Source organism: Microtus oregoni, unplaced genomic scaffold (genome assembly GCF_018167655.1).
Source record: "Microtus oregoni isolate MIOR12 unplaced genomic scaffold, Mior012 000020F_ref0000438, whole genome shotgun sequence".
NCBI classification, from domain to species: Eukaryota; Metazoa; Chordata; class Mammalia; order Rodentia; family Cricetidae; genus Microtus; species Microtus oregoni.
Genome location: NW_024543079.1, coordinates 25,695,504 through 25,720,252, shown reverse-complemented (window position 1 = coordinate 25,720,252; position 24,749 = coordinate 25,695,504).

Genomic DNA, 24,749 nt, shown 5'->3' with positions numbered 1-24,749 from the left:
CCCTGAAATGTAGCCTGTGCAATTGGCAAGCTAAATTTTTAAAACGCGAAATAGAAAACGCCACATATGTTAGCGGCAACTGCTGCTAGTTTGCTTGCCTGCTAGCTCGTTTGCTTGCTTTTCAGACTGGAACTCGCTAGATTACCTAGGCTCATCTTGAATTCCTAGGTGCAGTGACCTTTGGCCTTGGTCTCCGAGGTGTTAGGTACATACCATGGTCACCAGTGGCTCCTATGCACCTGTTCTACCTTATGTCTTCAGAACAAGGCTTACAGGAGCAACTGACAAGCCATAGGATACGCAAAAAAAATGGATGTATTTCATGAACAATGGAAGGGGCTCAGGACATGTCTGGCGTTCACGGGGCTCTTTTCCTCTTATCATCTAAAAGGTACCTTTGAACTGCAAGTTTTCCTATGGTGATAAACCTTTTCTATGAAAATATTCATCAAGAATGGGACACTATGAATTCAATCTCAGCTCTCCTGTGAACTTCATTCAGACTATAGGCTCCCACTTTTCATGTCTATGCCAGTGAACTTTTAGGAGGATCCTTCACCTCTGCTCCAAAATCCTTCTTCATCATCTGCAAATACAGCCTAGCCTCCAAACTTGCCACTGAAAGCTCTTCTGACTCTAATCTCAACCTCTCCACCCAGCCTCTCAGATACTGGACATTCACTTGGACCAGACTAGTCTTGGAGCTACTACTTCATCGTTCTGGAAGATATTTCCATTTTCTCGCAACCCTTAACCCAAACTAAGCTTCATTCCTTCTATAATATTCAGCTGTTGGGTCCCAAAGGCAGGAGCCAGAAGGCGTGTGTGTCTCTTATATTAGGCTTAAGCTACTGCAAACCGTTCTTGTGCAGCCCTGGTATGCAGACAAAGGCAGGCCCATCAGCTCCTTCATGCATGTTTGCCAAAGTCAGATGGGCTGAACAGAGGTGCCTTGCTGTGCTCAACTGCATCATTCTAAAGAGCCCAGCAAAATTCTAAACATACCTATGTTTTTAAGGGATTTAATGGGTAAAAGGCAACTCAAGCAAGGTAAGAAGAAAGCTAGCATAAGGAAGGGCATCTGGTTTGTATTCTTGGTCAAATGGTAGCATACCATTTGTTTTCTTATAGATCAGAGTAGACATGGCCTTAAAGCTGAGAAGCTAACTATCCACAAATACGATAAGAAAACAAATGATTTGTGTAAGTAAGTCTCAGAGAAGTCGCGTTACCATGGTAGTTTAAAGGAATAAAGAATGTATCCAGGAGTTCTATTATTCATGTTTGAAGATATTTTTAATCAAAATATTATTTTCAACTAGAAAGATAGGTTTTTTTAAGAAAAATAAAAATAACAATGGTAGAAGGAGGGGAAATAATTACTCCGAGTCCCCTTATCCACAGAATAGCAATACTGCATGCAAGAAGCTTTTCCACAGCTTAGTGTATTTTTTTGTTTTATACCAGCATTTGACATTCTATTTTAAAAGTATTGTTATAGTGGGAGAATTTTTCTTATTATTAGATACATAGGCATAATTTCACTTTTTTATAGCATTCCCTCAAGAGTATATACTGTTAACTACTCCTCTTTGGTTGTTTATTTAAATTATTTACAATTTGCATTCCTATAAATAAACCTTGAGGAATAGCTTTATGCTTATGACTTTTTTTCCATATTTAGAATTATTTACTTAGAAAACATCTAAAGAAGTGGAATGCCTTGGGCAAAGAATTAGAATACTTCACTGGCTCTAATACGTGGTACTAACTTTATCCCTCTTAGGTTGAGCCCTCAGACCCAGAAAACAACTTGAATAAGACAAGCAAGCCAAGGAGCTGTGGTGGTTAAATCTTTCTGCCTGACCGTACGCCAGTACTGTATGCTGGCGTGGATCACAGATGCAGCTCTGAGTTCTCCTCATCCCTGTGTCCACATGCCTCCACAAGGAGACTTTCAAACTCCTTCAGTCAAGCTGTGGCCCAGACTCAGCCCATGAACATCAGCGTATACAGTACAAATAGGAGTTTGAAATACCTGCTGGTGAAAGCTAGCCTTCTCTGCCTACAGAGCAGAGACGCTGAAGTAGAAAACAGAAGAAGAACCCCACCTAAGTGTCCCATGGTGCACCGGTCTGCCAATGGCCAAGTGTGTAAGTGAGGCCATTCTATCACGTATTCACCTGGCCACACAGACATGCAAAAGCTAAGAAAATGTCAGCAAGGCCATCCAAGCAGCCCAAGGAATCATCCACTCAGAAAAATGCTATTCAAAGTTACTAATTTTAAAGGTAGTTTGTCGGGCAATGTGAAGCAATTATATAAGTTCTAAGCAGGATAAAGTCATTATCAACACATCTACATCATCGAAGTGTCAAAAAAAAAATGGATTCTCCACCTGGGTGGCTTTGTCTTCCAATCAATAACCAGTAGAATCCAACTGTCTACTCAATGACAATATGTTCTTACTAGGTTACATATAGCAACAAATGTCTTATAAGCCAAAGTCTAAGAAAAAAATCTGCTGGGTGTCTTCCGACTTCTCCCTTTCAAGGGATGACCTTTCATTTTTTAAGATATCAGTTTCAGATATAACACAAGCATCCACTTTCCTTTCAAATTGCCTTGGAGGCTGGCTCCCTGTGCCAAGAAAGACAGAAAGATACTACTTCAGCTGGCTGGAGAAAACGCTGGTTTAAGACACCAAACACAGACAACACGCCACCTCCCTTCCCCCCACCTCCACCAACAGCCAAGGACCTCCAAGCTAAAGGAAAGATTAAAGCAGAAAGGAGACACGCAGTTTAAGCGTGTGACATAGCTAGGCCGCATGCCATTTGGTAGATCTTGCTGAATTTATTTACTTTTCAAAATATCATTAGAGAAGGTTACACTTACTATTTCTTTATAAAATCCCAGAAGGTAGGCACTAATGGGGAAGGGTCTTTAAAGGGGTCTTCTGTGATGGAAAGAGGCCTTGTGCTGTCTGTCTGTCTGTCATTGCCAGCTCCAAAAGAGAAAGACTGTGTGTTTTTGAACATGATTCTCATAGGCTGTCAGCAGGAGGCCCAGTAATTGGGGCTGAGAATGACCACGTCTGTGATCCAAAGAACAGCAGGCTCCCTTCTTCCTAAAATTGATTTATTCCTTGAGACCAGCAAAGCCCAAGTTCCGGCTGTCACTCAAAGGCTTTGTGACCTGCAGTATGGCTCAAGGCTCCACCCCCCCTTAAAAGCCAGTGCCCTGCTTTCCATTTAGGGTTAAGAAAGTGTGCAAAGAAATCTTTCTAATTCAGAGTTTTGAGTTTAATTTGCATCAATCAAAACAATTGGAAAGTGAACTTATTGTGTGATTAAAAGCTAATCTTTCATCCGAGTCTAAAAATACTATCTAAGTTCTTCACTATAAACAGTGGTTGTCTGGGAAACGGTCATATAAAACTTACCTATTTTAGCTATGAACTGAGGTTTTGCTTTCGTCAGCTTTTGTTGTATAACAGTAAGTTCATCTACAAAATGTAGGCTCAGAAGCTCTTGGAACCTCCATGCTTTAGAATCCATCGCTGTTCGTGCCCACTGCCGCCAATTACCAACCTTCACCAAGGTCCCCAAGGTCACCGCAACCTTCACCAACCTGTCTCAGCCTTTGGAAACTCCACTCTTAGTACTGTTGGTGCTCTCTTCATCTTTAGCCAGGGAAATCCACTTGCTTCCCCGGCGGTTACCGAGTGTTTTCATTCTGTTTCCATGGCAGAGAACTGTCAACTTTAAACGATACTCATTTGCTGTCATCTTGCTGTGTAGATCAGAATCTGAACAGGGACCTCAGTGGACAAGTTTAAGCAAGTGTTCCTTTTCAGAAGGTCCATGGGAAAACCCATTCCCTTGCCTTTTCTAGCTTCTCAGGCCCTCAGCATCCTGTCTCCTGGACCCTTCTTTGATCTCCAAAGCCAGCAATGAATCAACCTACTGATTCTTTGCCCATCAGTGAATCATCCTCCTGATACTTCACGCGCCATCACTCTTTTTCCTCACCAAGGTAGGTGTTGGGAGCAGTGAACCCCTAGATCCTGAATTTCTTGTAAACGACTTGTTTTCCCCTGATCTGAGAGCCTACAGCTGCTCTAAGCACGAGACCCTCAGGGGTTCCTGATGGCAGGGGAATGGTTTCTGGTGTGTTTGGCTGGGGCGTGACTATCCCTATATAAGCTGCCCCTAGTCACAATAAAGGGGGCATTCTTGGGGCATTCTGGCATTAAGGATGACCTGTGTCTCTGTCTCTGTGTCTTTGTGTGTTTCAATCTCCAGCCCCTTGCCAGGTTCACGAACTATATGGCAGCGCATAGAGCACAGATGGGCATCATGCAGCTAGGAAAAACTTTAACCTCATAGTCACGGGATTAGATTAGGTCCTCCCAGAGAATCTCAGAAAAGCGCACCATATTAAAGCTTTAGCTCCGTGATGTCGGTGAAGTCATAACACGTGTGTGGCAGTCAGCTTGCTATTGTTATAATAATTACCTTGATGATCGACCTACAAAAGGAGCAAGTTCATTCTAGCTCAGCTTTAGAGGTTTCGGGTCACAATCAGCAGCCCCATTGCTGTGGGGCCTGTAGATTTCAGTCTACGATCTGCAGCGCTGTAGCTGTGGGGCCTGTAGGTTTCAGTTCATTGTCAGCTGGCCCTGTTGCTGTGGGCCCTGTAGCTGTGGGCCGTGTAGGTTTCAGTCCTTGGCCAGCCGGCCCTGTTACTGTGGGACCTGTAGTTGGGAAGCACATTCTGACAGAAAGGTTTTGTACAACAGACTATCACCTCATCATGAGCCAAGAAGCAAACAAAGAAAAAAGAAGCCATCTGGGTCCTCCAATGTCCTTCAAAGCCATGCCTCCAATATCCTAATCACAGCTCCTCCTATTTGGCCCCACCTACTAAAGGTTCACTCCTTCCTAAATGTTCTACCCTGGGAAGCTAACCTGTGTCACATGGACTTTTGAAAGAGACTAAAGATCCAAACTATAGGACCACATAAGGTAACATAGTCACAGGTTCCTAGGGATTCTGACCTGACCGTTGTAGAGAGCTTTAATTCTCTCTTTTAAATTTTATCTTTTAAATTGTAGCCCACTCTGAGTCTCTGTCCCCCTTAACATCCTGACAACCACTTGTCACCTAGGAAACTTCAAAGTACTCTAAATGCTTCAAACCCCACCATCCTGAGTATAAATGGAAGCACCCATTCCTCAACAGGCATCTAGTCTGTCTACTGAAATCCGATGATAACAGCCATTTTTAGGAACATTTTAACTCCACATTTTAATTCCCCAACTCGTCTTTCTGAGTCCTCTAACTATCTCCGAGAAATGATGCATGTGTGAATCTTCAAAGAGCCAAAGCTGTGAATTATACGTCTTAGAATCTCACAATATTTAGAAATACTAACTGCTTAATTGATTGATCCAAACGACTTAGTTTCTGGCACACTTTAATTTGCAAAGAAATCTAAAACAAAAAGAAAAGGTGGTTGGTGGTGACTTGGAAAATATCTTCTTGAAATCAATTGATGTCACAGGAAAAATGGTTCTCGTTTTAAGTTTATAAAATATGAGTGTTTTGCAGATCGCCAGAATTAGCTGAAGAAATGGAACCTCACACGATCCGTCCTTACACAACAACTCAAGCAATAGTGTGATGTGAGAACTGGGAACATGGAAGTCCCTGATGAGAGTGGAGCTGAGTGCTTTTTCCAAATTTTATGTCTTCTGCTTTGCTAAATAGGAAGGCTTTGTTACCGTTTAAAAGTGGGAAGTAGAAAAAGACAAAATCTCCGGAGTAAATTGGGAGTATGGGGACCATGGGAGAGGGTTGAAGGGGAGGGGAGAGGAAGGGAGGGGAGCAGAGAAAAATGTGTAGCTCAATAAAATCAATGTAAAAAGTTAAAAGGTATTTTTAAAAAGTGCAATGTCCTCCACAGTCTTGGTTGTGTGGCCACTTGGCTCCCAACCAGTTCCAACTGGTGGTGCTGCTTTGAAAGGTTGTGAAAATTGGGCCAAGGACATTGTAAATGTTAAAGAAATGTTACATCATGAGGGGAAATGGGTACAAATGTCTTGATTAAAATATCTGTGCTTAAAAATTCTACTCTCTCTTTTGACGGATCTATATTTATAGACAAAACCTATCCCTTTTCATCTCAAAAAGAAAAAGCAACTTGTATTTTGTTCTGGGCATGGATCTGTAACTTTACCTGGGGGACAGAGGGTATGGATGGATGGAGAGTGTCTATAGGGGCAGAAGCAGGGGAATACCTTTGACTGCAGACTATGAATATTGCATCTGTTTATTCCCAAATGTTGAGTGAGCAGCTCTTCTCTGGGGACTCAGGACAGTTTGGATAAATAGACAGGAGGCATTTGGACTCTCTGCTGCATGGTTTGTGTTAATATTTTTTAGCAAGTCATTTTCTCTTACTGTCCTGAAGATGTATTGTACTCTGAATAAGAGGCCCCAAAACTGACCTATCATAAGTAGGCCAAAGGAACAAATGTGCACAATTTTACTGATGCCTGACCAAAACTTCTGCATGACACTTTCCAAGGAACTAAATTTTAATTACATTTTTCGTGTGTGTGTGTGTGTGTGTGTGTGTGTGTGTGTGTGTGTACTGATGTCAGAGAACAATTTGCATTAATTAGTTCTCACCTTCTACCTAGTTAGTCCAATGGTTTGTACTCAGATTATTAAATTCAGGAGTAAGTTTCTTTAACTGAAGGCATCTTGCTGACCCAGTAACTTTTGGGGCAGGGTCACAAGGCCTCACTGTGCATCCCTGACTGGCCTGGAGTTTGTTTTATAGACCAACCTGGCCTTGAGCTTCCAGAGATCCTCCTGCCTCTGCATTCCAAGTGTTGGGATTAAGGGCATGTGCCACCATGCCTAGCTTCCTAGAATATTCTTAACAAGGAATATTATTCCAATGACTATTCTGGTTAGCATGTTCACAACAATATGCTAGGGTATGGTAGAAGGGAGCCCTGTTTGTAGCATCCGCCAATGTTTGCTCTGTGAATATTTGATATGGGAGTGTCATATATCAATCTGTTGATTTCATTGGTCAAGCAATAAAGAAACTGCTTGGCCCTGATAGGTTAAAACATAGGTGGGAGGAGTAAACAGAACAGAATGCTGGGAGGAAGAGGAAGTGAGCTCAGAGACGCCATGCTCCCCTCTCGAGAGGCGATAGCTCTGCTCTCTGAGGCACACGCGATGAAGCTCCAACCCAGGATGGACGTAGGCTAGAATCTTCCCGGTAAGCGCACCTAGCTGTGCTACACAGATGATTAGAAATGGGCTAAATTAATATGTGAGAATTAGCCTAGAAGAGGCTAGATAGAAATGGGCCAAGCAGTGTTTAAAAGAATACAGTTTGTGTGTAATTATTTCGGGGCATAAGCTAGCAGGCGGCCGGGGTGCTGGGGACACAGCCCCGCCGCTCCTATTACTACAAATATTTCTTTCACAACCAATTTTAAACTACCAATGGCTCATGGAATTTCTGAACATTTGAACAATGCATTCCTGTGAGCCAGAACAAAGGGGCTCACGTCACTGAAGTTATTGTGATTTCCCTTTCCTTATTGTGACTGTTGATTGCCCGAGTCTCATCTCCATTTTCAAATTGTGCCTCCCTGTCAAGGTCACTGCACCGACAGGGATCAGCCTGCTGCACTGTCCAGAGGTAGTAGGGTTGCCTATAAAAAATAACTTAGACTTGCCTTTTGCCAATTCCTTCCATTGTATTGATAAGCGTTACCTATGTGGCCATGCCACAACTTGTTAGTTATTGTTTCAAATAGATTCTCAAAACTCATGGCACAAAGTGCATGCATTTAACACTCTTATTTTTGTCAACAGCACATGGAAGTGACTTTAGAATATACGTTCGTACTACAGAAGCAGGGCACACACAACACGCAGCAGGAATATACAGCCCCCATACCTGCCTCTACTCTTTGGCTTATTCATGGAGTTTTGAATGCACTGCTTTTGGAAAACTTTTGTACCCTCATTGCAAATGACCCAAAGAGACCAAGAGCAGAAGGACACCAGTGCTACTACTACTGCACATTAACCACCTTTTGGATAACCCTAATAAAAAAGGGCCACTCTTTCTTTTTCTAACGGGGGAACTGAGCATTCCTTTAGATTAATATTTTTATCTTTTGTTTATGAAATGCAGGGATCAGTTCTTGAGCTTAAGGTTTTATCCAGGTAACTAAAATTTCGCCTGCTTTTTCAATCTATGAGAAATGTATTCTTGGCTAATTATCAGGGAAGTTTGAGGAAAGCAAGGTAGCAACAAACTGCTCACAACTATTGATTTGCTGTACTTTATCTTGTAATCCTGTCCGTGTCCTCTTGGCAGCGCAGCCAGAGCTGGCAGCATGGCCTTTCAGTCTTGGAAGCTTATAATAGTGATCAGCACTAATCTCATAGCTAAAATGCCACCTGGGCTACAAATTGCCTTTGCGTGCATTGATGAACACAAGACACTGGAGCCGGAGTACATGTTAAGGGATGTAGTAAGCAAAAGAACCCATCTAACATGCTTCCCACGATGACAGCTACATACACCACACAGGGGCTATAAAAGCATTTGCGCTGATTTGGAGAAGTCTTGATTCTGATGTATCAACTCTTGCCTGGTACACTTCCAAAGATGAAAAATAAACATTAACTAACAGAATGAAGTGATAAGCCCACACCCGGAAGAATACAGCCACGAGAGTCTGAGAAAGGGGGAAACACACAGGCAAAGACATTTCTTCAGAAATGCTTAGTATGCTTAGTGGGCTTAAGCAAAGCACTTTTAAATTTGAGTAAGTACAGAACTGGCTTTATCAGAAATGAACATCTGGAACCATACTTGCCTGAGACCAAAGTCTGTCTTGAAGAAGGGTTTTGTGCTAGCCCAGTCTTCACAGATTACCCAGCATACACCCTGCAGTCCCAGCTGGAATTCACACTGTTCCCTCTACTCTTTTTTGGAAATGTGCTTTTTCTGAGCTCATTCGTGCCAAACTCCACTCTCATCTTAGACTCTCAGCTAAAGTTTATTGTGATATTTTGTTTATGATCTAACAAATAAAGCTTGCCTGAAGATCAAAGTGCAAAGCTAGCCACACTAGCCAGCCATACAAACCAGGCAGTGGTGGCATACACCTTTAATTTCAGCAGCCACGCTAGTTTGCCATAGAGGCCAGACGGTGGTTCATGCCTTCAAAACCAGCACTGCTGAGGAATATAAGGCAGGATAAGACAGGGATTCACTCTCTTTTCAGCCTGAAGATTTTGTAGAGGTAAGAGATCTCTGGTAGTTGGCTGCTTTACATCTCTGATCTTTCAGCTTGAACCCCTATATCTGCCTGGGTTTTTATTAGTTGTGCAACATGAGTTTCCAGTTTATGAACTCTTCCTTTCTCTCTCTATCCTCCTGTCATCACCCCAGCCCACAGTTACCTGCCTCCTGAGACTTCACCTGTGGTCAATCCCCATTAGCTTTCCAGCCATGCTAGAAGAATTCTTAAGGCAGGAACCAGATCTTATTATAACAATATTTTTATATTCCTTAGAACCTTGCAAAAAAATGAGTTCATCAGAAATGGTCAGCAAATGTTGCTCCACTGGGGACATGAAAATACGGAGGGTCAGAAAGGTCAGAAAGTTTGCCTAAGGGCAGAAATTTAATAAAGCTAGAGCCAGCATTCAAATCCATTCTTCAACTCACAGGTCTCTGGGGATGTTTTCCCCATATAAAGTCTCAGATTTATTTTTGGATCTCTCAAGACTTAATGAATTCATTCTGAGTTGGCTCAAGCAACTTAACTGAGCAGTGATTGTAACAGTTGACTTTATTGAACACCTGCTACGTCCTGGCATCTGTGAAAGTCCTACAGCTGTTGTCTGCAACTCTTCTTAGAGCCAGAAATCTCACCTGCTGCAGACATGATTGTCTTGGCTCTCATTTATACATAGGTATTCCCCAGGTTACAGAAAGAATACTGTTTCCAAGAGGTAGGAATAATTTGGGGGCTCAACTAGAGTTTATTTTATCATATCCACTTTAGAGACTATATCGAATGAATTGTGACTTTTAAAATAACAATAATTAAGGAGAGACAGAGAACTAGAAGCAACTAGCATATAGTTGCTCATAGAACAAATGAAAAAATTGTCTCAGAGAAGAAGGAGCACATTCATAAGCCTCCAGTCATGCTACCTGAACTGCTATCTTATCAGCTTTCCTATGAGGTCAAAGTGAATTGAATGGACCACACCTTCTTCCATAACACACTAAGAGAAGAATTAGAGAAAATATTTTTCAATATTTTGACTAACAGTATGAAGCAACACCTCTATTCTGGGGGGTTGGATTGTTTTCACAGTTCCCTATGAACATCTAGGTTTCCTCTGTCCATCATCTGAAAGGCAGCATGAACTATGTATGCAGATTCTCCCAGTTTACTCAGAGGACATAGTAGAATCTCATGACCTTTGGCTACGTTTGCTCAGCTTATTTGGTTTATGGCTTGAGGGAAATGACCCCCAATAGTCACAGGCATTGAATACTTGGTCCTCAGTTGATGGAATTGTTTGGAAGGATTAGGAGGTTGGGAGAGGTGTGTGACTTGGAATGGGCTTGAGGATTCAAAAGCCTCCCACTATTTCTAGAGAGCTCTCTTGCTTCCTATTAGCCATTGGAGATATGAGCATTCAGCTGTTTCTGACGCCATGTCTTCACTCCGCCATCACAGGGTCTAATTCTTTGTAACCAAAAGCTAAATTCAACACTGTTTTTCTTATATAAGCTACTTTGCTCATGGTGTTTTTACCACAGTGGTAAAAAGGAAATTAAGACAGATTTTTGGAAAGGGCAGTAGAGGGGACATGAGATTCTGGTTTCAACTCCTACTGGCTGCATAAATGTGAGTGAATTATTTAACATCTGATGTTTTCTCAAGGATTTCTTTTTCCACTTTACAATGGTGCAAGTGCTATATGTATTCATCCGAGAACCTTCATTAAGTTTGGAACTTTGGTTTTTTCTTGGTCTGGCAGTGTGCAGTAGCACGCTGTCTTACAAAGCTGAGTACTAGCAAGGCAGGAGCTTCCATGCTGTTGGTAGAGCATAAGTGGAACCAATTGGCAGTCTTCCATGTGCTATCTGTCAATGCTAGAATGTTCCGTAGAGTATGTGTATTCAAAACACTTTTCATTTATAGTGGGTTTGGGGGCATGCACAATCGTAAACAATGCTTCTTGTTAACCCCCCATCTTGACAAGCCTGTGCCTATTACTCTGCTCAGAATGTGATCCTGGGCAGAGGCAAGTTCTGGATGCCAGGTAGGGAATGCTAGGTCGTTTCTGGTCATACCAGCCTCCGAGATCACATCATAATTGACCTCTCACCTCATTCTTCAGTCTCTCTTGTCCCTTAAGTTTCTCCAATACTATCTCTTAGCACATACATGTAGTCTAGTATAACTACTTAGAATATATTTTTGACTCAAGGGGATAAGAAAGGACAGAGACCAAACTTCTAGGCTGCAAATAAAAAGCAAATTGAACTCATTTACAATCTCTAAATAGCCTCTGTGTAACAACCAAACCACCTCTAATTAAGTCTAGAATGATGATCTCCTATGGGCGGTACTTTATTGATTACACTCAGTTCAATGCTAATCAATCATTCCAGCTAGTATTTCTGCTTCAGGCTGAAGTCAATGAGCCAGGCCTCATAATGCTTCACCGAATATGTAAATGGAAAAATGGAAGCAAGGAGTACTTTTAAATACAAAGTCTGCTACTAGTGATCTTTGGTAGGTTTCTGTGTATCCCATTGAAGTCCAGGTTGTTCCGCCAACTTGGATTATAGTCTCCAAACCTAAGGAGTCTATGGGTTCCTGAAAAGTGAAGAAGATTAAGTCTGTTTCCTACTCAGTGTCTAATAATGCTCTCTAATTTTGCAGAACTGGCAAATGAAGTAGCTATAACTGCACAATAAACCACCTAAAACTAAGTGACCAAACACAACCAGCACTTACTTAGACCGTAATTTGAGAGCCTGACAGTGTGGCTTGGCTCAGTCATTGATTCTTCTACTCTTGTCACCTGGGCTCATTCATACATGTGATGACATCAGCAAGCATGAGGCCATTTGAGAGTTGGATATCTTTCAATGACCTTTGCTAAGACAGTACATATATTTTCTATGTGTGTCTAACTTTGTAGGCAGAGGCTGCTTGTTCATTTCCTGGCCACTGCGACCTGAATAATCACACAGAAACTGTATTAATTACAACACTGCTTGGCCAATAGCTTATACATATTCCTGGATAACTCTTTCATCTTGAATTAACCCATTTCTATTCATCTGTGAATAACCATGATGCTGTGGCCTACCCGTAAAGTTCTGGCTGGTGCCTGGTATCTTTCACCTTCAGCAGCTACATGACATCTCTTTGACTCCACCTACTTTCTATATATATCTCTGTTCAGATTTCTCTGCTAAGCCATTGGCCAAAACAGCTTCTTTAATAATCAAGGGTAATAAAACATATTCACAGCATTCTCAGGGGAACCCCACAACATAACTTGGCTAGCCTTGATTTGTTCACATACTTATTCAATAACTTTCCAAGAGCAGCTAGAGAAAGCAAATGCTCACCACAACACTATTCCAATCAGAGTTTGTATCATCTTTAATCTTGTCCTGGTGGTTAAAGCAAACCACATGGTCAAACTCCGGGTCAGTGTGAAACAAAGACATGAATACAAGATGCCAGAACCGATTACTGCCAACAACTTCAGCAGCCTACTGTAAGCGATAACCAAGAGTTCTGAGTTTGGTGCAAAGCAATTCATGCTCTTCCCATTTTAGCTAATTTTTCTAAGACTCAGATTGAGTCCCTACTCATCATTCACTGTATTTTTTCTTTCTCTTATCTAGCTGTGCTGGAGAGTTTTATGTCAGTGTGACACAGCTAGAGTCATTTGAGAGGAGGGAAGCTTAATTAAGAAGATGCCTCAACAAGCTCAGGCTGTAGGCAGGCCTGTAAGGCCATTTTCTTTCTCTTTGTATTGATTTTATTGAGCTATACATTTTTCTTCGCTCCCCTTCTTTCCTCTCCTCTCCCCTTCATGGTTCCCATGGTCCCATGCTCCCAATTTACTCAGAAGATTTTGTCTTTTTCTACTTCCCATGTAGATTAGATCCATTCATGTCTCTCTTAGGGTCCTCATTATTGTCTAGGTTCTCTGGGATTGTAAATTTTAGGCTTGTTTTTCTTTGATTTATGTCTAAAATCCATTTATGGGTGAGTACATATGATATTTATATTTCTGGGTCTGAGTTACCTTATTCAATATGATTTTTTTCTAGATCCATCCATTTGATCTAGATGTCATTATTTTTTCTGCTGTTTAGTACTTCATTGTATAAATGTACCACATTTTCCTTATCCATTCTTTGGTTGAGGGGCATTTAGGTTGTTTCCAGGTTCTGGCTATGACAGACAATGCTGCTATGAAGATAGTTGAGCACATGTTCTTGTGGTGGTATGACTGAGCATCCATTGGGTATATACCCAAAAGTGGTATTGCTGGGTTTTGAGAAAGGTTGTTTTCCTAATTTTCTGAGAAATCACCATAGAGATATCCAAAGGGGCTGTACCAATTTGCACTCCCACCAGCAATGGAGGTGTGTTCCCCTTTACCCCACATCCTCTCCAGTATAAGTTGCCATTAGAGTTTTTGATCTTGGCCATTCTGACAGGTTTAAGATGGAATCTCAGAGTTGTTTTTATTTTCATTTCTCTGATGGCTAAGAATCTTGAACATTTCTTTAAGTGTCTTTTAGCCATTTTCTATTCCTCTATTGAGAGTTCTCTGTTTAAATCTGTACTCCATTTTTTATTAGATTATTTGTTCTTTTGATTATCAATTTCTTAGAGTTCTTTGTATATTTTTGAGGTCAGCCCTCTGTCTGTTGTGGGGTTGGTGAAGATCTTTTCCCATTCTGTAGGTTGCTGTTTTGTCTTGTTGGCTATGTCCTTTGCCAATTTCTTACTTAGTGATTGACGGTGGAAATCCCATTCCATTGTGAATGGTACCATCCCATGACTGGTGGTCCTGGGTTCTATAAGAAAACAGGCTCTAAGAAACCCATGGAGAGCAAACTAGGAAGCATCCCTCAATGACCTCTGTCTCAGTCCCAGCCTTCTGGTTTCTGTCCTGTTTGAGTTCATGTTCTGACTTCCTTTGGTGATGAACAGTGATACGGAAGTGTCAGCCAAATAAACTCATTCTTCCTCAAGTTGCTTTGGACATGGTGTTTTCTCACAACAAAAACCCTAAGACACTACTATATGGCATGCATGTTTGGGTGTGATTTATATGTTACATAATCCTTACAGTCATCCAAGTTGTCCCATAAATGAATGGCAGAGTTGAGATCTAAGCCCAACTCATCTGAGACCAAACTGCATTTTCTTAGCAATCATGTATATAACTCCCTAACTCATAAACCAATACTTGTATATGTAAAAAACAAAAAAACAAAACAAAATAACATGATTTAACAGAGTCTTTTTATGCTCCTGGCAGATGTTTTTCTTTCCAAGGAAAGTTTCTTCATCAAGGGCCCAACATAGAATATAGTAAAAAGGCTTGGTTTTGCCCTTAATCATCTTCTGAAATGGAGGAGGTGAGCCCAAGGGAGACATGAAAGCTAGGGCAGCTGTAAAGTCCTCTGCTGGAACAGGCTTCTGCTATGGGCCTGCCTGGGGGTGCAGATAGCACTATCAAAAATGTGTTTTCCAGTGTATCTCATCCAGTCTCTAAAGTGTCCTTGTATCATGGACAGTAGAGAAGGCCCAGCTGAATACTATGGGCTAAATGCATCCTACAAATTTTGTGTTTTGAAAATTTAGCCTCTAAAATCATGTTAATGGTATTGGGAGCATGGTAGTTTGAATGTAACTGGCCCCCATAATCTCATAGGGGGTGACACTATTAGGAGGTATGGCTGTGTTGGAATGGATATGGCCATGTTGGAGGAGGTGTGTCACTGTACAGGCAGGCTTTGAGGTCTCCTATGTATCTCAGTTGACTTTCTGATGCCTGCCAGATGTAGGATTGTTAGCTACTACTCCAGTACCACATCTGCCTGTATGTTGCCATGCTCCCTGTCATTATGATAATGGATGGAACCTCTGAAACTGTACGCAAGGCATCCACCCTAATTAAATGTTTTCATTTATAAGAGTTGCCATGGTCATGGTGTCTCTTCACAGCAACAGAAACCCTAACTAAGACAGGGAGTTATGAAAATCAAGTTAATCCAGTCATAAGTTAATAGAGTAGCAGGTAACATGGAAATGGTTCGCTCCATCTGCTCTTCTACACTGTGTCTTCTGCTCTATTATGCCACAGCAAGAAAACTACACCGAAAACTAAGACAACGGAGCCCTGCTCTTGGGTGAGGCCTCCAGAACCAGGAGCCAAAATAAACCTTTTCCTTCAAAAATCACCTCATATACGTTTACTTTAGTACAGCAACAGAAAGTGGAGGAAGGCACCGTGAATGCCAACGAGCACGAAAAGTAAATGTCCTACAAACACTGAGAACACTTGGATGAGTTTCCAAAAGAAAAAAATGCCTTTGTCTATCAACTTCAGTGATCCACCTGTAGGGGTAAAGCTACTGCTACATCAAAGCCCACCAAACAGGGCATCCCAAAGGTGAGCCCATGGCATCTTTCCAGCTGTCTTCCAGAAATGACCTGCAGAATAAACCGTGGAATGTTATCAAGTGTCTGGGACTAGAAGCAGAACAAGCGTGGCGCCATAGTCCATTGCACTTTAAGGTGTTTGGCTTTAGCATCTGCTTATGCTTTTATTACAGCCTCATAGAAGGGAAGGGACAACCAACTTTGTTTTGTAGGTAAAGTACTAAAATCTGTGGAAAACTTTCCCAAATAACTGAAGTGTAGACAGCTCAGATGAGAAATAATTATACTTTTTCTGAAATAATTTCTGTTTTATTTTCCTTTACATTTTCTCTTGTGTTTGGTCTTCCTTGGATACCGTGGGTTCCTACAGAATTAGAGGTAATATGCATTTCTATGCAAGGTACCATCTGCCTCCTCACTTCATTCCCCGCAGCCACAAATAGATCTCCAAAAACCATAGCTGATATGACTTTTTGTGACCAGGACGGGGCATTTGAGAACCAACACAATTCTAACTTCTTGCTTCTACTTTCACAAATACTGTTGGATACCTCTGGAAGAATCAATTATTGAGCAAACTGGGCTGAAGGGGAGACTGAATAAGATATGTGTAGGACCTCTTTGACTATCAAGAGCTGCCACTCAAAAACTTCCCACTGTCTTCCCATGCAAGAAAGAAAACTGCACATTCCTCCGTAAAACCCAACAAAGATCAAGAAACTGCCTCATTTTTAAACATTCTCACCTACCAACTAGTCCTCCTCAAAAAAAAAAAAAAAAAAAAAAACCCGGCTCTGTTTCTTCAAGATGCATTTCTTTACTGAAATTGCATTTAACTTCCTCTTAGAGAAATCTTATCCATTCTTGCTATTCAGAAGGAGTTTAGGGAAAATATTACTCTTCCGTCTCCTCAAAACATTCAGTGGAGTTTTACTGGTCTCATGGATCAAGCCAAAGTCCCCTCATAACCCACAGGCAGTTCTTCTGTGGCAACCAACACACCTGATGCAGTCACTTGACCACTCTAGTCAAACTGACTGGTCAAGGCTTAGAACCCCTGAAATAATCATTTTGTCCTGGTCACATGGCATGGCCACATACAATAGTTAGTAATACATATTGGGTTTCTTTAACCTGAAAAACAACAAAACCTGAAAGGCCCCCAAATCTAAAAATTGCGCTGCTGATGTACGACTACAAGTGAAAATTTCCCATCTAATCTCACATGACTGGTCAGTTAGAATACAGGCACATTACAAATATGGTTAACAAATGCCTTCAAGCTCCATGTTTAAGGTGTTTACTTTACACAGGTGAAGTTCAAGTTTAGACTTTAGTTTCATCTCCAAGATACCTCATTATATATATGCAAAGGTTCCAAAATCTAAAAACAGTTAAAATACTCTGGTCTTCAGAATTATGAGAAAAGGATCCTCAATTGTCTTTCATTCTACTATACCAGTTCATCCCCAAGGACATAGATCGTCATTTATGTATCATTGTACAGGAATGCTACTACTTCATTTGTGGGAGAGACTTTTCAGTTAACAAACATAATCTCATATATTGTCCTTCACTATTTCATAGACAGAGGTTTAGAATGGTTCCCCAACACAGCTATAGATGTTCTATAGAGCAAAACAATACAGCTTCAAGTTCATTGCTTCTGCATTGCTGAAAGTACATCTTTATGCTTTCTGAGCAGGAGTATAGGAAAGTTTGAAAGCGTCCATAACCCAGAGCAAATTTCACCTTGCTTCTACTTGGGTATGTAGTCTTAAAATAGGCAGCAGAGAGAGATAGCGGTGTATTAATTCAATTAGCACTGTGACCAGGAACACAGCTTCTCCAAAGCTTTGTTTGTTCTCAAAAAGAGATAAAGGAGGGCTTTATTTCCTGCCAGGATATTTCATAACAGCCCCTAACTGAAATCAATATTAATTCCTATCAACAATGGAACAGAGACAAAAATTATGATGTAATCATGTAGAGGAAGTCTGCAAAGCAACAAATATATATATGTGTGTGTGTATATATACACATATATAAATTCTTGCTACATGAAGAAAAGTAGACGAATTCTACACAAATGATATTAAATGAATGAAACAAGACCCAAAACTATATGTTTGAGATATAAAAAGAAAAAATTATATTGGGATTGCTAACAGAGCAGTGATTATCTCTGGATAGATGATAAGGGTGTTAATTATGAAATCATATGATAAACTACTTTAAGGAACTAGGAATATTATATATTAAGATTCAGCACAGTTGGCCATGAGATAGATTTAACCCACCACTTGATTAGAACCCAAACATATCCCTTTATTAACATATGATCTGTGAGTGCTTTTATGCCTGAATAAATTAAATCTCAGATCCTAAATAGAAAAACATCACTGACCTCTTTTCTATACCATGATCTGAGTAGTAATACTCACAGTTATGTAGAGGAGAAATGTCACCAATCCCTGTTCATCCACTACTATACTGAATATTATAATACTAAGAGGAAGAGGCAAAATGGGGGACTTAAAGTGGCAAAGAATGCAAGACACCTTTAAAATGTAGAAGTAACAGTCAAACCCTGTGCTATAGATGGAGGAGAAAAGGGAGCATATAAGAACCTAGTCTTGAGCTACAAGGATGAGAAGAGAGTAGTGATATTTTCCATATGGTTTTATTCAAACCAGCTCTCTGAACCTTTTCTAAATCACAGATGAACTTGAATTTCAATGTGTACTTCCCTAATTTCTTCAATATGCAACACAAACAAGTTACTTAATTATCTCTCACCCTCAATTCCCTTTCTGCAAAATTGACATAACAATGGTATCTCCGTAGGTTATTATAAAAATTAAGTGCCATAAATATAGCATAAATATGCCATAAAGTACTTAAAGCAACACTGGGGGGAATCTCAGTAAGCATTAATTTTAAGAAAGTAATAAAAACCATGAATTTTCTTGCCAGAAAAATAAGCATAAACACATTCGTAGACTTTAAAACAGTCATAAGAAGCATGATATCCCATCTCTCTAGCCCACAGTGGGCTAGTCGCATTTGCTGTAAAGGCATTGTGAAGGCACAACACGCCCTCAGCTGTCTCCAAAGCCCCAGGAATGCTCAAGGCTAACAGAGAACATTCCCCTTCCTATCAGACAACAATCCAGGGCCCTGAGGACTCCTCTGTTAGCCAGGTGACAAACTGACATCTAATTGCACAGGCTTCCGTGCTAACTGTCAGATGACAGGGTCTAGGGAGCCCTGGAAGGCACATGCTGTGAGGTGAGACCAGCTTAGCTCTTCAGTCTGCTGTGCCCGTATGTGGAAGCTACTCCCCCAAGTTCAGAGATGTAGAGTTGAGTCCCCAGCAGCAGTACAGCTGTGATGGAGTGTCCTACAATTCATCAGTCTCCACTGCCTTTGGGGACTGTTTATCACAGCTGGCCACCACGGAAGCACAGTTCTTGTAATACCCCTGGGCTGCTGGGGAAACACCAGCCTGTCTCCACTAGACAGGTGTAGTAATGCTTTTCTTGGTGTAGAAGGCAGACTTATCCCACAGCTAGTGTGTAAAAGACATGAGATGATGTTGGCTTGTGCCTGTCTCATAAGAAGATGGGTGTTTTAATGTTCCCTGGCACTGGGGGAGTCAGGAGTGCAATGGCACTCTCCACAGCAAGAGGAAGTGCTGTCCAACCACAGGAGGGACTGGGGGGAGCTTTGCAATTGCTTGTGAGGGAAAAATATTCCTTTGTTTTATTACTGTTTGTCAACTGGGAGATAAGGGACTCAAACAAAAGCAAGAGTTTGGAAATTATACAAATATGTGATAACCAAATAATAACATCTCACTTAATAACCATGAATAAAAAAAGAATCAAAAGAAAGATTAGAAAATGAGGTGATTGAAAATGAAACAACAATATTTCAGAAGATATGGAACAGTGTTTAAAACAGTTGTTGTGGGAGAAAAAAAATCACATTTACAATCACACACATCATAAGACTAAAGGCAAGATGATCCTTCAGGGTTCCTGCTTCATGAAAGAGTCTGTGAGACATTCTGCAGGATACAGAAGAAAATGACTGAAATGTCTTTGAAATTTCTTGCTTCATGGAAAAGTCTGGAGGATACTATTGAGCCTGTAGGCTGAAGATAGATGCCTCAATGGTACAGAAAAACTTTGGGTACTGTCCAGGCAGCAAGATAGCTCTGTCATTTCTAGAGTTTTGGAAGTTGCTTACAATATACTTCCTGTTTACTTAGGTAATAACATATCTGATGGAGGAAGGTCATTGGATAATAAAGGAACTGCCTTGGCCCATTTTATTGGTTAGGACATAGGTAGGTGGAATAAACAGAACAGAATGCCGGGAGGAAGAGGAAGTGAGGTCAGACTCCACAGCTCTGCTCTCCGGAGCAGATGCCTCAGCGGAGACGCCATGCCCTGCTCCGGCATGAAGCACACACGGGATGAAGCTCCGACCCAGGATGGACATAGGCTAGAATCTTCCTGGTAAGCGCACCTTGGGGTGCCATACACAGATGATTGGAAATGGGCTAAATTAATATGTGAGAATTAGCCTAGAAGAGAATGGGCCAAGCAGTGTTTAAAAGAATACAGTGTCCGTGTAATTATTTCGGGGCATAAACTAGCCGGGCAGGAGGCTGGGGTATTGGGGACGCAGCCCCGCCGCCACCCTTATTACTTCATATGGCGCCCAACGTGGGGCAACAATTTCTCGGGTCTACTCTGCTTGCCAGAGGCAAGCAAGCGCCTCATCAAAGAGGGGCTTCCTGACTCAGCTTTAGCTGCAAAGCCTGCAGCTCATTAAGAGGTCCTGCCACGAAACACTTAAACGGTGTTGACGAAAAGCTGAATGCATGCTTTTCGGTTTTCAGCCGTAGCAGGAAAAAAGCTGTGCCGTTTAAAAATGCCGGCTTTCTGGGCTGTCCTGCCAGGGCAAACTCTGACTGTTTGAGGCAGGGGGGCCGGCTACCGAGAGAGGACTTGAGTATTGTCTGTTGTAGCTCACTTGCTGGCAGGGACCTTGAAATGCCATACAGTTGTGGCAGTAAACATGGCTACAGCCTGTATATCCGCCATGAGGCTGGAAAGATAAGGAATGGACTGGATCTAGCTGGCAAAGCCACGCCTTTAGTCCTACTGTGATTGCTTGGTAAATTAAAGATTCATGTGGTCAGAAAAAGAGAGATATACAGTAAAGAGAGATTCAAAGACAGAGAAAATTTCTGAATGGTTTAAAGTGTGTTAAAAATATATGCAGACTAAAAGTTGAAGTTCTTAAAGTAAAAAACAAAAAAAGGAAGAGAGTTGTTGTGTGTGGTAGCACACGCTTTTAATCCCAGTGCCTAGAAGGCAGAGACAAAGAAGTCTCTGTGAGTTCAAGGTGTAGTAGTGTACACCTTTAATCCCGAATGCCTGGGAGGCAGAGACAGGCGGATCTCTGAGAGTTCAAAGACAGCCTGGTCTACAGAGTTACTTCAGGTCAAAGATACAGAGAACCTGTCTCAAAAAGCAAAGAGTTAAAAGTAAAAATAAACAAAATAGAGGTTAAAACAAAGCTGCACAAAGATGCAAAATACACAGAGAATTTTGATACTGTATGCTATTATTCTCTCTTTGAATTGTTTGAATGCTGAGGAAAAAGCAAAAGCTACTAAAAGATATTTGTTTATAAATACTGCTGAACTAATCCAACATAGATATTTTGAATTTGGATCTAAGGATATGATACTTTGGAAAGGAGTTTCTTATTTTGTTTTCACAGAGGATGAGACGCTGTTCATTTCTTCTATTCCAATTTGGTATGATGGACCATGCCCTCCTGAAGGGTTGGTGTGAACGCCTTCAAAAAATTGCTTCGCTCAACTGCCAACTGAGATGAAACTAGGACACAGGTTATACCATGAAAGACCTAATTAACGACGCCCCCATTCAGCAGGAAGCAGTTTGGAGAGAAATAACTGCGCCCATATTCCCAAAAAATGTTTATAAATGTTCTTTTACATTTAAAGGGGGATATGATATAGGTATGAATAATTTGCATTAGTATAGATTTTGCTTTATTGATAGAGATTTAAGGTCAATTTTGTTATATGTATAAGTGTTTTTGATTTTGATTAAGGTATTGTGATTGTGTAGTTCATTTAAATATGTACTGTATAATTAAGAAATATAGGTTGTTAATGGATAATCATCAATAATTGTAAAGTTTATAGTCATGTTAGTTAGATTTTTTTAGATATATAGAGATATATTTTAGATAGACATGTCTTTCAAAGATTACAGAATAGGACATTTAAATGTTTTAATAACTTAGGACTTTTCATGACAATGAGACACTCTGCTCCTGGCAGTACCAATCTACTTCAAGAGGAAGATGGGCATCGAAGAGGCTCCTTATGGAGTTTGATAGCCATTTGGGCAAGAAACTGCTCTTGCCTGGACTATTGCATAAACTGGACACAGAGAACCCACAGAGAGAGGACTACTGAACTTGCCTAAGGTGAGATGATCTTTCGGGGTTCCTGATTCATGAAAGAGTCTGCGAGACATTCTGCAGGACACAACAGATAGTGACTGAACTGACTTTGAATTTTCCTGCTTTATGGAAATGTCTGCTGGATAGCATGGGCCTGAAGGCTGAAGATGGATGCCCCAACGGTACAGAGGAACTTTGGGTGACTGTCCAGGCAGCGAGATGTCTCTGTCATTTCTAGAGTTTTAAAAGTTGCTTTTTTCTTGTTTGCTTAGGTAGTATTGTATCTTTCTGGAGTCTTTGATGGAGTTAAGAATAGTTAGTTATAGTTATAATTTTCCTTAGTTATGATAAAGATTATTGTAACTTTTACTTGATAACTGTTTTGTTATATGTAATTTTGCTATGTTAAAGTTAAAGCCCTTTTTTTTTTGTTTAAACCGAAAAAGGGGAAATGATGGAGGAAGGTCATTGGATAACAAAGGAACTGCCTTGGCCCATTTTATTGGTTAGGACATAGGTAGGTGGAGTAAACAGAACAGAATGCCGGGAGGAAGAGGAAGTGAGGTCAGACTCCACAGCTCTGCTCTCCGGAGCAGATGCCTCAGCGGAGACGCCATGCCCTGCTCCCTGGCAGACACACGGGATGAAGCTCTGACCCAGGATGGACATAGGCTAGAATCTTCCTGGTAAGCGCACCTTGGGGTGCCATACACAGATGATTGGAAATGGGCTAAATTAATATGTGAGAATTAGCCTAGAAGAGAATGGGCCAAGCAGTGTTTAAAAGAATACAGTGTCCATGTAATTATTTCGGGGCATAAGCTAGCCGGGCAGGCGGCTGGGGTGTTGGGGACGCAGCCCCGCCGCCACCCTTATTACTTCACATATCCTTCTGGAGTCTTTGATGGAGTTTAAAATTTATAGTTATAGTTATATATGGTTATAGTTTTCCTTAGATAAAAGATAAAGTAGATATAAATATTGTAGCTGCAATTCTTATTTGATACCTGTTTTGTTATACGTAATTTTACTGTGTTAAAGTTAAAACCTTCCTTTTTATTTAAACAGAAAAGGGGAGGTGATGTGAGAGTCCCCTTTGTGTGCTGTAATTACCATTAATGAAAAAAAAAACTGTTTTGGCCTGTTGATAGGGCAGAACTTAGGTAGGCAGAGAAGATGGAACTGAATTCTGGGAGGAAGAAAGCAGTGTCAGAGAGACACCATGAATCTGCCAGAGACAGATGCTGGAAAATTTACCTGGTAAGCCACTGCCACGTCATGGCAATATATAGATTAATAAAAAATGGGTTAAATTGATGTAAGAGTTAGCCAATAAGAAGCTAGAGCTAATGGGCCAAGCAGTGTTTTAATTAATACAGCTTCTGTGTTGTTATTTCAGGGCTAAGCTAGCCAGGTGGCCAGGACAAACAAGTGGCCTGGCTCTCCTTGCAACACATCACAAGACTGAAACAGAGATAAAAGTGAAAGGACACATACATATTACAAAAAATTGGACAGATTAGATCTTTCAACAAAATGGACAAACTTCAAATTATCCTAAACAAGAAAAAGTGCATGACAATCGATTTTTGTAAAAACAAATCATGTAAAAAGGGCACAAATACTCATATTGAAGCTGGGTAGCAAGGAGTTAGGTTGGAGGGCACCAATGAAATCACAGTTATCCCCTGAGAGAATGCCCCTATGTCATTGAACTTCCTTGAAGCTACAGTTGAGTTCTTCACTCTCTATCAGAAACTGCAACATCAGGAAATTTTCCTAGTTGCCATACACATGCTCTAGTGAAGGAAACAGGTCTTCAAAAAATCCTAAATTCTTATAACAACACTTTCATTGTGGTTTTGACCCTCCCCTACAACATTCTACTTAGGGGCTTTTCAAGACAATAAGGTTAAGACATCCTGAAGTGAAGTCAGGATCCACTATGACTAGGGGGGTTGGAGGGCATCACCTTCCCCTTGAATATGTGACACACTTCAGAAATAGTCACTAATCCACAGTGAACTCAACACACTGACGCCTGCTTCTGGGCAGCCCTGTTGTAGAATAATCTTTTTGTACAATGTGAAGATGTGTTTTTGCCAAGGCACCTTGTGATTGGTGTAATAAAGACATGAATGGCCAAAAACAAGGCATGAAGAGGTTAGGGGGGATTTCTGAGCATCAAGAAAAGAAAAGGAGATGAATCCAGGTACTAAAGAGACACCAGAGGACATACAAAAAAACAGGGGTACAAGATGGAAGAGATACAAAACAAATTATCAAAACTTAAGAGTGCACAGAAAGATGAATGGATAAAGAAAATATGGTGTGTATGTACTATATGCAATCAAGTTTTATTTAGCACCAAAGAATGGAATTGTCATTTGCAATAAATAGATAGAACATGAGATTATTGCATAATCTAGATATAACCAGACATAG